This window comes from Leptodactylus fuscus, chromosome 8 (genome assembly GCF_031893055.1).
Source record: "Leptodactylus fuscus isolate aLepFus1 chromosome 8, aLepFus1.hap2, whole genome shotgun sequence".
NCBI lineage: Eukaryota > Metazoa > Chordata > Amphibia > Anura > Leptodactylidae > Leptodactylus > Leptodactylus fuscus.
In genome coordinates, this window is record NC_134272.1 from 95235043 (window position 1) to 95248499 (window position 13457).

Here is a 13457-nt window from a genome sequence, read left to right on the forward strand (position 1 = left end):
GCTCTTCGAACGATGGAGACCCTGGTTGCTGAGCTCCGCCAAGATGATACTAAGCATCAGCAGACTTGGCTCCTTTGGAACCATTTTTACTATTCTGCCGACTTCCGTTCCCTCTTTCCTTCTGTGTCCCCTGTGTAGTGTCCCCCTGTGCGTTTTGTCTGTTCAACATGTACCTTTTTCCTCTGATACTTGATTCCCAATTGTTCTGAGGTTTTTATATATGCTTTGTTTTTCAGCTCTGCTGCGCCAGAGCGTTTGCCCGTTTTGGTTATTTGTTTCTCTTTATTCGTTTTTCACCTTGTACCCCCCCTTTTCCCCCGCCCCCTCCCTCCCCTTCACCCCTACGTTCCGCCTTTATTTGACTCCTTTGTTTTTTTTTTATTCCCCCCCCCCCCTTTTCCCCCGGTTTTTGTAAAAATTTGTAAATCTTTCAATAAACTTTTAATGTTGAAAAAAAGGAAAAAATTGTAAAAAGATTAAATAAAAAAAAATCACTTTCCTTTCCCTAGATCTCAAATAAAAATAAATCAAATTAGGCACCAAAAATGTCAGAAATCTACAAAATTATACAAGCTCATAAGTGAACTCCATAGAGGTAAGAAAAAACCTCAATATAGCAGAATGCCATTACTTCACCTCCCACATAAAAGGTGATAAAGAAGAATGACAAGCTCAAGAATTCCCAATAATAATATAAACAATACAAGGAAAAGACCCACAAACATCCATGTACACAGGGACATCACAGAATATGGCGACGAAAATCATTTATTGGATTTTAGTATTAAAACATGATAAAAACTATATATCAGGGAGAGGGACAGGAACAAGGACAGCAACATGGACAGGGACAGGAACAAGGATGGGGAGAGGGACAGGAACAAGGAGAGGGACAGGAACAAGGACAGGAAAAAGGATAGCAACATGGAGAGGGACAGGAACAGGAACATAAACGGGGAGAGGGACAGGAACAAGGACAGGAACATGAACGGGGAGAGGGACAGGAACATGGACAGGAACATGAACGGGGAGCGGGACAGGAACATGGACGGGGAGAGGGATAGGAACAAGGACAGCAACATGGACAGGGACAGGAACAAGGATGGGGAGAGGGACAGGAACAAGGAGAGGGACACGAACAAGGACGGGGACAGGAACAAGGACAGGAAAAAGGATAGCAACATGGAGAGGGACAGGAACAGGAACATAAACGGGGAGAGGGACAGGAACAAGGACAGGAACATGGACGGGGAGAGGGACAGGAACATGGACGGGGAGAGGGATAGGAACAAGGAGAGGGATAGGAACAAGGAGAGGGAGACAGACAGGAACAAGGACAGGAAGAGGGACAGGAACAAGGACAGGAACAAGGACAGGGATAGGAACATGGACGGGAAGAGGGACAGGAACAAGGACAGGGAGAAGGACAGGAACATGGATGGGGAGAGGGATAGGAACAAGGAGAGAGAGAAAGGCAGGAACAAGGACAGGAAGAGGGACAGGAACAAGGACAGGGATAGGAACATGGACAGGAACAAGGACAGGGAGAAGGACAGGAACATGGATGGGGAGAGGGATAGGAACAAGGACAGGCAGAGGAACAAGGACAGGGACAGGAACATGTACGGGGAGAGGGACAGGAACAAGGACAGGGAAAGGAACATGGACGGGGAGAGGGATAGGAACAAGGAGAGGGAGAGAGACAGGAACAAGGAGAGGGAGAGAGACAGGAACAAGGACAGGCAGAGGGACAGGAACATGGACGGGGAGAGGAACAGGAACAAGGACAGGGAGAGGGACAGGAACAAGGACAGGGACAGAAACATGGACGGGGAGAGGGACAGGAACAAGGACGGGCAGGAACAAGGACAGGGACAAGGAGAGGGACAGAGACAAGGACAGGGACAGGAACAAGGACAGGGGCAGGGATAAGAACAAGGACAGGGAGAGGGACGAGGAGAGGGAAAGAGACAAGAACAAGGACAGGGACATGGACAGAAACAAGGAGAGTAACATGGATGTCATTCTTACCACACTATGAATGCCATAAAAACAAAACTGTAAGAAAATGGTACGAATAGACTTTTCCTGTAATTCCATCCCATTCTGAATTTCTTTTCAGCCTCCCAGTACATTGTATGGAATATTATATGCTAGAGTTACAATCTAAGATCTCATAGGGTCTGCGAGTGGAAAAGTTTTGGCTTTTTAAAAGCTGGGAGTAAAAAATGAAAATCAAAAAAATGAAAAATTGTTGCAGCAGGAAGGGGTTAAAATCTGCACTATATGTCACTATCCACACAGAAAGACCTCATGTGAATGAGACATAGAATTTCTCATTGACTCTAATGCCGATTAAACTCTGCACGTTATCCTGACTGTGTGCATGTAGCCTTATAGGTGAAGTTGGGGCACAAGTGACGTCAGGAAAACGTCATCCAGTGACAGCAGCAAAATAAACTCAATAATGGGGTATCTGCGTCACTGTCCCCCCTCCAATTACCAGGGATATAGGGACACAGGGTCGCACATTTAGGGCCAACTCAACAGAGAAGTGAATGGAGCAGCCACATTGTATGATGTACATGGAGCGCAGCCGCTTCCCCCCTCCTCCCGCTTCCTCAGTCATTTCCTCTCTGACAGGTTCTTCTCCTTCAGTCTGTAATTTGCTAAGACGTGTGAATGAGGCCGAGAGTGAACCTGTTATTACAAGAAGTGTCTGAACAACCCTTCTACCTGCATGCCTGCGTCTTACACATTGTACCAGGGCCCGTACGTTGCGTGTCACTTATAGCATTGTTGTTCTTTTATGTGGACATTGGGATCTCAGAGAGACCAGGGCCCAAGTGTGGCTGCAACCCCTACAAGCCATAGAGCTGAGGAGTGAGCCAATGCCAAGCTGAGAATTCCCACAAACAGTAGATGGTGTAGTCGTAGTCGTAGTCGTGTCTGAAAGAGTCACCCAATGCTCTTATACCGGAGCGGATCTGAATTGTAAAGATTTATGTACCACACGTTACAGAACACGTCACACAAACTTCAATAACCCCGGAAAAAGACACAAAGGCTCCTGAATATATAGGAAGCCCTCAGCATAAGCCAAGTGTCAGGCCACAGTCCACACAGGGTCGTTCCATGGGATGTGCCAAAATACCCCCCCCAATACAACACCTAGACCAAACTACGGCTCCAAAGAGCAAGAAGAACAACAATTACTGCATTGTATCACCAGCAGCAAGAAATACACAGGTAACATAGAGACACTGTATATGGCCAGCGATGGTTACCCACAATGTAAGGGGCACCGCAGCTCTCACTCCCACCATCCTCCTGTAACATGTCTACAGAGGGCAGCTCTTTCCATATATACTGGATACAGCGCAGGATACAATTACACATCTTGTCCTTCACCCTCATTAATTAAACAACCAAAACTTCAGAGGATCAACAGAACGTCCCAGAGACCACACTAAGTCGGCCTCTCCTCTCCTGACATGGCTGATAACAGATAGTAATAGATTGTATTCTCCTGTCCTACAGTCGGCCTCTCCTCTCCTGACATGGCTGATAACAGATAGTAATAGATTGTATTCCCCTGTCCTACAGTCGGCCTCTCCTGACATGGCTGATAACAGATAGTAATAGATTGTATTCCCCTGTCCTACAGTCGGCCTCTCCCCTCCTGACATGGCTGATAACAGATAGTAATAGATTGTATTCCCCTGTCCTACAGTCGGCCTCTCCTCTCCTGACATGGCTGATAACAGATAGTAATAGATTGTATTCCCCTGTCCTACAGTCGGCCTCTCCTCTCCTGACATGGCTGATAACAGATAGTAATAGATTGTATTCCCCTGTCCTACAGTCGGCCTCTCCTGACATGGCTGATAACAGATAGTAATAGATTGTATTCCCCTGTCCTACAGTCGGCCTCTCCTCTCCTGACATGGCTGATAACAGATAGTAATAGATTGTATTCCCCTGTCCTACAGTCGGCCTCTCCTCTCCTGACATGGCTGATAACAGATAGTAATAGATTGTATTCTCCTGTCCTACAGTCGGCCTCTCCTGACATGGCAGATAACAGATAGTAATAGATTGTATTCCCCTGTCCTACAGTCGGCCTCTCCCCTCCTGACATGGCTGATACCAGATAGTAATAGATTGTATTCTCCTGTCCTACAGTCGGCCTCTCCCCTCCTGACATGGCTGATAACAGATAGTAATAGATTGTATTCCCCTGTCCTACAGTCGGCCTCTCCCCTCCTGACATGGCTGATAACAGATAGTAATAGATTGTATTCCCCTGTCCTACAGTCGGCCTCTCCCCTCCTGACATGGCTGATAACAGATAGTAATAGATTGTATTCCCCTGTCCTACAGTTGGCCATTCTCCTCCTGACATGGCTGATAACAGATAGTAATAGATTGTATTCCCCTGTCCTACAGTCGGCCTCTCCTCTCCTGACATGGCTGATACCAGATAGTAATAGATTGTATTCCCCTGTCCTACAGTCGGCCTCTCCTGACATGGCTGATAACAGATAATAATAGATTGTATTCCCCTGTCCTACAGTCGGCCTCTCCCCTCCTGACATGGCTGATAACAGATAGTAATAGATTGTATTCCCCTGTCCTACAGTCGGCCTCTCCCCTCCTGACATGGCTGATAACAGATAGTAATAGATTGTATTCCCCTGTCCTACAGTCGGCCTCTCCTCTCCTGACATGGCTGATAACAGATAGTAATAGATTGTATTCTCCTGTCCTACAGTCGGCCTCTCCTCTCCTGACATGGCTGATAACAGATAGTAATAGATTGTATTCTCCTGTCCTACAGTCGGCCTCTCCTCTCCTGACACGGCTGATAACAGATAGTAATAGATTGTATTCCCCTATCCTACAGTCGGCCTCTCCTGACATGGCTGATAACAGATAGTAATAGATTGTATTCCCCTGTCCTACAGTCGGCCTCTCCTCTCCTGACATGGCTGATAACAGATAGTAATAGATTGTATTCTCCTGTCCTACAGTCGGCCTCTCCTCTCCTGACACGGCTGATAACAGATAGTAATAGATTGTATTCCCCTATCCTACAGTCGGCCTCTCCTGACATGGCTGATAACAGATAGTAATAGATTGTATTCCCCTGTCCTACAGTCGACCTCTCCTCTCCTGACATGGCTGATAACAGATAGTAATAGATTGTATTCCCCTGTCCTACAGTCGGCCTCTCCTCTCCTGACATGGCTGATAATAGATAGTAATAGATTGTATTCCCCTGTCCTACAGTCGGTCTCTCCTGACATGGCTGATAACAGATAGTAATAGATTGTATTCCCCTGTCCTACAGTCGGCCTCTCCTCTCCTGACATGGCTGATAACAGATAGTAATAGATTGTATTCTCCTGTCCTACAGATTTGTGATTACAATAAGCCAATTCTATTGTTGGTTCTGTATTGTGTTCTGAGGTCCATGTGTTTGGGTTCTGGGTTCTAATCTGACCATAGGCCTCTTCTACGTCTCCAGTGTAATCTCCAATGATCGGACGAGTCTTGTGATATTTCGGAGCGATACTTGTTATAATTAGACAGTGTGATTGACTTCAGTAATGAGAATTGTTGCTTACAGGGCGGAGGACATGACGCACGGCGAGATGATCACATGTCACTGCGGCCACTCCGGCTCTGTCCTATTAGATCATTAATTGAGGCCTTAATTAATAAGATCATCACACGAGGTGCGTCGTCTTCTCACAGCGCCATCGATCACTCCGTGTACCAGGACGTCAGCCGCGCTCCATGGACAGATGTTCTCATTAAACCTCTCCCATTGTTCTTGAGCCGCCCCTGTAATATCAGCGCGGGGCCTCATCCCTGGGATTAGAGGCGCAGATATTACCAGAAATGTTGTTATGAGGCTCCTGCAATCTCCTGGATTAACACAAGTAATTGAGATGTGATGAGTCCTTAGCAGAAGACCCCCAGGGATCACCATGAAGGACACAAATACCCGGCGCCCCCATGTCCTGCACTGGGGGTCATGGATGATACGGCCGCTGAGGGAGAGGGATTTACACATCTCACCGTCTGCAGCCACTAATCTGCTTTACTCTTATCCAAAGGCCACGATGCAAACAGAGACACGTGCGCAGCATCATCGGGATACACGAGGTAGCGAGGTCCGGCACCTCCTCATACCTCACCCGGGGGGGCAACCTTCCTCCTACAAGAAGCCTGAAAACCTGTCTTACTACTGTGCTACAGTCTGAACAATCCTCTGTGAGCTAAACACACCAGCAGCACAAAGGTCACAGAAGATTCATTAGAACAAACCACCGGGACAGGACAGAGATCTGTGCAGGCCGGACTGCAGACTGATCCACGTCACCTGCACTGATACATTGTAGCAAACTAATATATAGTCCCTAATGACCTCAGCCGAGAGGTGAATACAACTGTATCCAGTCTGAACAATCCTCAATGAGCTAAACAGCCTGGACTGCAGACTGATCCACGTCACCTGCACTGATACATTGTAGCAAACTAATACATAGTCCCTAATGACCTCAGCCGAGAGGTGAATACAACTGTATCCAGTCTGAACAATCCTCAATGAGCTAAACACATCAGCAGCCCAAATCTCACAAAGATTCATTAGAACAAACCAACGGGACAGGACAGAGATCTGTGCAGGCCGGACTGCAGACTGATCCACGTCACCTGCACTGATACATTGTAGCAAACTAGTAAATCGCTACTCCTAGTCTCAGCTGAGAAGTAAATACAATTGTATCCAGTCTGGACAATCCTCTGTGAGCTAAACACATCAGCAGCACAAATCTCACAAAGCTCACAGAAGATTCATTAGAACAAACCACCGGGACAGGACAGAGATCTGTACAGCCCGGACTGCAGACTGATCCATGTCACCTGCACTGATACATTGTAGCAAACTAATATATAGTCTCTAATGACCTCAGCCGAGAGGTGAATACAACTGTATCCATCTGGACAATCCTCTGTGATCTAAACAGCCTGGACTCCAGACTGATACATTGTAGCAAACTAGTAAATCGCTACTCCTACTCTCAGCTGAGAAGTAAATACAATTGTATCCAGTCTGGACAATCCTCTGTGAGCTAAACACATCAGCAGCCCAAATCTCTCTGCTGTCCTGATAGTTTGCTGCGCCGTTCCATTTCTGGTAATAACACGTATCAGGTCGGGGACCTCACACAAGGGTTAATAATAGGATATGACTATTGTATTATATGATGCAGCTATGGAGCTATGCACACGAACACGTGACCCCCGGGGGGCGCTCATGTCGGGGACGGCAATCTCTCAGCCCGGTCAGAAATGATCTAAATAAAGCCCTGAGCATTTTCTGCAGAATTTAATTGCACGTGGTTTCCTGCAGGAATCTGCCAGGGTCACAAGAGGCCGCGATTCTGAAAATGGAGGAATATATTATATAATATTCTCTAACCAGAGGGCGGCGCCAGCGATTCTGGGGTCTGATGTCTAGAAATCTGCAGCAAAGTAAAATTGGGAACATTTAATAATGAGCTAAGTCACATTTGCGGCGTAAGAAAGTCCCATAAAAAGAAGGGGCTTAGCGACGACAGATTTATGATCAATTGCGCCAATTTTATGCACCTCATCATAAATGAAAGGCGTCCTCCATCCTGTTAAGACTCTAGTACAACAGAGACCAGCGTGTGTTATACCAATCACTCCCCGATATGACTGTAGGGACCACTGTTATGGCGCCCCCACTGTTTACACTGCGGAGCAGCTGCTTGTGGGCGGGGCTTCAGCGTGATTGACAGCTCTGCTCTCAGGTCTGTGTTGGGAGATGCTGCAGCGCCTTGTCACACATCTATGTGGGGTATCTGATATAATATCTGTAGATCTGTGCATGTGATATCCCGCCACAGCAACCAGAGGGGAGAGGCCGCCCCAAAGTGGAGTAGGGAACGTCTCAGCACCAATTAGAAATGTGCGTCCATAATATATATAGTGGGTAGAAGCTGAGTGTACAGATCTATAGGTGATGACTGTACTGAGCTATGATGGTGAGGCAGGAGCCCCACAGCCCCTCGAGCCTCAGTCCTGTCCCCGTGAGCTCACAGACGTCCCGGCGACTGTCACATATAGATGTAGGTGACATTTACTGTGCCGGCTTATTAGAAAGTGAAGATCCTAAGCGCTGGTCGTGCCGCCGGCTGATGTTCTGCGCCGCGTCCCTGCGACCTGTCACTTCTACCTCCTCACTTTTGTCTCGCTGATTCTAAACGTGCAGCTCAGCGTCCGTAATATCTAGCGCCAAATATGTAATGATCACAGAATCTGGACGATCCCAGCGATGAAAGGACCTCAGCACTAAGACAAACCGTAACATAGCAGAGTGGAAGCGCAGGACTGTGCGGGTGCGTCATGTGGTGTCTGATGTCACCATTATTACATATTCATGTGTTGTGCAAATGGATTTAAAATGTGAGGCGTCCTCCTGTGTGTGTTCTGGGGTGTCACTGGAGGGGCGCAGCTGTCACACCTGGGCCCTTGATCCCGAGGGGCCCGAATGCTTCCCTGCCATATAAGGAGATACCAGGGTTATCATTGGCACAGGGTCAGTGGGGGCCCTGCTACTCATTATAATCTGGGACCCAAAAAACATTCAGATGTCGCTGCAATGATTCATGACAGAGGCCAAACCCGGACCCCGCGGGCTGAAATAAAGGAATTCTGCACTGGCCTAATGTCAAGGGAAATCCAAAAATCTGATAATCCAGCACAGAATATAAAGTGGAATCTCCCAATGTCAGACGCAGAACGGTGGACGGACCAATAACCTAACACGTCTGATAATCCAGAATATCTGATCATCCTATCAATACTGGATTAAGGGCAGAAACTGAGCAACAAACTGAATTAATCAATAAAAGAAACTTTGCAATATATCACACCAGAGAAAAATGCTTCCTTCTCCACATGGATCGGCCTCCTCCTCCTCGTCATCTAAACTGACATTCACTCTGACATCTCTGTTGGTCTCCCAGCTGGAAGTTTATGCAGAGGAGAGGAGGTTAGAAGCGGGTGAGAGAGGAGCAGAGAATTAGAAAGGCAGAGGCTGCTGCAGCTAATAGGAAGTGTTCTATCTCACCCCAAAAACTTTATATCGATCAATACAGGTCAATACTTCTCTATGATGTCCAATACAGCGCTATTGCTTGTATGAGAGAGACAGTTATGGAGCACAATCTCCCGATTTTTCAGTGAATTTCTATAGGAGACATCATAGCAGCAAGTCACCAGCTCAGGGAGAACTGCAAACTACCGCCACGTCCTGAAGAGGAGAAAACGACATAATAATGCAGAACTTCTCATGGACACATCTGCCTGATTATCCTGAAAGTTTAGGAATTCTCCTTTGTAAGTTTGACTCAGATTTCATTCTCCACGTTATGACATCACATTGTTACGTTGTGACATCACAGTTTAGCTTCTGTTGTTTTGTATCGTGCTGGACTCGCAGCTTTTTGGCCTCAATGATTTCTTGCCACTTTCTGTGTATCCGGCCGCAGAGGCCTCGACCAGACCATTTATTGTAACCAGTTTTCAGCTGTGAGATATCCAGATGATTTGCACTCTGGCACCCGAGCGTGCGGCTTATTTCTAAGACTAGCGTACAACACTCCAGTCCTCATAAATCTGCCCCATTGGTTCTGGCCACACATCTTTCCAGGGGTGCAGGACTCCCCTCAGTATACCTGTATAGAAAGCAAGGGAGACCCTATTATGGGTCTGATGGGGTCTGTGATCTGACAGCACAAGCCCCAATCTATATACAATGTATCTGACCCTACACATTGTAACGCGCACTGCAGCGCTGCCCGTTCTGCTGTCAGGTTAGATCTAATAACACTGCGCGTCCACAGCCCATTTACTAAGATTCATATAAAGTCACTTCAAGCTTTTTCAGGGTTTCAGGGACATCAGAGACCGATTATGACAAATCCAGAGTCATCTGGGAGACGAGGCGGAAAATGGGCAGTGGGACAAGTTCCCTTGGGGCCAGCGAGTAGACACGGGAGGTACAGAAGTTCTGCAGAAGGTACGCCCCCCCCCCCCCCATGTACCTGTATATTACTGTCCAGACTGACTGGTACATCCCACCGCCATCCGGCCACCTGTCCCATAGGATACCCCGTAGCCTGCAGCTCAGTGGTGGTATTGTGGAGTCCATCACCTGGTGGCGGCGCTCACTGCGGCTCCGGCTACTGTAGCAGCTGCATTGTGAGATGGCATGTAACATTAGGCATTGTTTTCATGTAACACGAGGCAGCGAGACAATGACCGACTCCAGTATCAATATCTCCTAGACAATGCCTGCAGCCACTTAAAGGGCAAGTCGTCACTTATTGTATCCCCGACCCAATGCACCAACACTTCAGCAATTCTTCACCTGCAGTTTCATAGAATCCACTGAGAGATCTTAATCCTGAGATATAAGGACAAGACACAAAGTCCAGAATAACGTCCCCGCCGTGTCCCAGATAGCCTATCAGTGGGGTATACGGCCATATCCCACGTCATCTATCACATTACAAGTAGAGGTGTCATTACTAGTAGGACGCAGACAACATCGCAACTCGCAGCTCCGCTCATATCACATCCTGAGGAGCTGCACCGTGAATTCTAATCTATGACAGGCGGTAAATTCATAATCGCTCTATTATCTCCGCCGCCGCCGCCGCAGAGTCATCTCCACCAGCAAAACTAAAACCACATCTCATGCTCCCAAAACAACCTAAAATAAGATTTCCATTCAGGATATTGATTGTTGTACATCAATCGGAGAGACATTAACCCCTGACTGGCCACGCCGCGGTGACCGCTCTGACGTTAGGCATATGTCACCGTGTTGTACCGCGCTCCAGCCCTTATGTCGCGGCAGAGGTCACGGCTCAGGTTACCTGGAGGCTTTTGTTGTCAGGTATCCACAAGCCTCAGGGCCCTGGTGTCACAATGAGGTCCCAGCCCTACAGAATTAGGGTCACCGCACAATAGCATCATGTGATGCCCACCAACGTCCCGGAGCTTGGGGTACAAAGGAGATCTCACAAACAAATGGGGACCCCATCGGAACAGGTCCACACCCCCCGCAACCCCCTGCTTACCATTCTCAGAGGAGAGGTGTGTTTCGTTCATTCTGCGGCGTATCCCCCATTACCTCCCAGTCCAGTCGGGGAATCCTGAATATTCCAGTAGCTGGGGGGCATTGTTCTGCAGATGGGGCTCCGATCCTGGGGTGACAAGTCACAATGAGTGTGTAGTGATGTGCGCTGGTGGGTGTGTGCAGTGTCTAGTACTCTGTAGAGTAACACACAGTGTCAGGCTGGTGCAGGGTGTGGGGGTCTCTGTGCATTGGGTGCAGTGCAGGGTGTATTACAGCAGGTGTGCGGTGCAGGTGTGTACGGCGCCCTAGGATACCTGCAGACTGTGTGTGTGTGTCAGGCTACCCTGCTGCTTCTTTGTGTGCGGGCTCTGCAGAACCTTGCTTTGCATTGAGAATAAGCTGAGAGCTGCCTCCTCCTCCTCGCCTCCATCATTGCTCACTCCCCACCTCCTCCCTCCTGTTCCTATGAATCAGCTCTGCCCTCCTCCTCCTCCTCGCTCATCTTCCTCAGGGTCCAGCTACACTGGCAGCCCTTTTGGTTTCACTGGTGGTCATGGTAACGGGGGCAGGGAACCATGGCGGGGTCCTGGGCCGTCACATGAGCTGCGATGAATGTACCGCATCGTCTCTGCAGAAAAGGCCCAAATGTAGGGACTGGGGTCCTAGGGCCAGGTGAGGGCCCCGCCAGGGTTTGGTCTGGGGTCCAGGGAAACCTCAGTCACATTCTTATAGATGATAGTGGTAATATATTAGACCATCTATAGCACCAACCTATTCTGCAGCGCTGTACAAACTGGAAAGAGATAAGAAAGAGAGAAACATAAAACATTGGAAGCGAGAGAAGAGACCGGACATAGGAGCTGACAATCTAACAGAGGAACAGATGCAGGAAATACGTCCAGCTGCCTCACTACATACACTATAGAGTATATACAGGGAGTATACAGTATATACAGGGAGTATACAGTATATACATGGAGGCAAAACCAGTGTCTAACTGGTGCAAGTCTGATCTATACCAAATATGTAAAATGGTCCTGACACTCAATCTAAGATAGATAGATAGATAGATAGATAGATAGATAGATAGATAGATAGATAGATAGGAGATAGATAGGAGATAGATAGATAGATAGATAGATAGATAGGAGATAGATAGTGAGATAGATAGATAGATAGATAGATAGATAGATAGGAGATAGATAGGAGATAGATAGATAGATAGGAGATAGATAGATAGATAGATAGATAGATAGATAGATAGATAGATAGATAGATAGGAGATAGATAGATAGATAGATAGGAGATAGATAGGAGATAGATAGGAGATAGATAGATAGATAGAGAGAGAGAGAGAGATAGGAGATAGATAGGAGATAGATAGATAGATAGATAGATAGATAGATAGATAGATAGATAGATGATAGATAGATAGGAGATAGATAGATAGATAGATAGATAGATAGATAGATGATAGATATGAGATAGATAGATAGATAGATAGATAGATAGATAGATAGGAGATAGATAGATAGATAGATAGATAGATAGATAGGAGATAGATAGATAGATAGATAGATAGAGAGATAGATATGAGATAGATAGATAGATAGATAGATAGATAGATAGATGGATAGATAGATGGATAGATAGATAGATTAGGCGATAGATAGACAGACAGACAGACAGACAGACAGATAGATAGATAGATAGATAGATAGGAGATAGATAGATAGATAGATAGATAGATAGGAGATATGAGATAGATAGATAGATAGATAGATAGATAGGAGATAGATAGATAGATAGATAGATAGATAGATAGATTAGGAGATAGATAGATAGATATGAGATAGATAGATAGATAGATAGATAGGAGATAGATAGATAGATAGATAGATAGATAGATAGATAGATAGGAGATAGATAGATAGATAGATAGGAGATAGATAGATAGATAGATAGATAGATAGATAGATAGATAGATAGATAGAAGTAGTACACACACATGGGAAGTTACAAAGCAATATTCCCTGGGTGGGAAAATTTGTTGCTTCCCTAAATATTACCTGACCGATGGGGGAACCCCTCAGAGACCATTATGTCCCATCTGTATGGTTTAGATAGGTGTAGTAATGAATGACCATGTCGCTATTTTGAACATTTTGGTACAAGGTCCCACGGCCAAACTGTGCCCTGATGTAAAAAGGCTGGAGTATAGAGCGCCCCCCACAGATTCCAGTGGAGGTTGTTCTGAGAGGTCACAGATCCT

At 46.6% G+C, this 13457-nt stretch overlaps 1 protein-coding gene across 1 annotated transcript in view; it reads right to left on the minus strand.

Annotated features, from left to right (window-relative positions):
- Window positions 1-11299, minus strand: part of LOC142216700 (uncharacterized) — a 35724-nt gene extending 24425 nt beyond the window's left edge. Inside the window, exon 1 of the mRNA XM_075284724.1 lies at window positions 11187-11299. The gene's annotated coding sequence lies outside the window, so the exon portion shown is untranslated. The remainder of the gene's footprint in view (window positions 1-11186) is intronic.
- Window positions 11300-13457: the final 2158 nt, after the last annotated feature.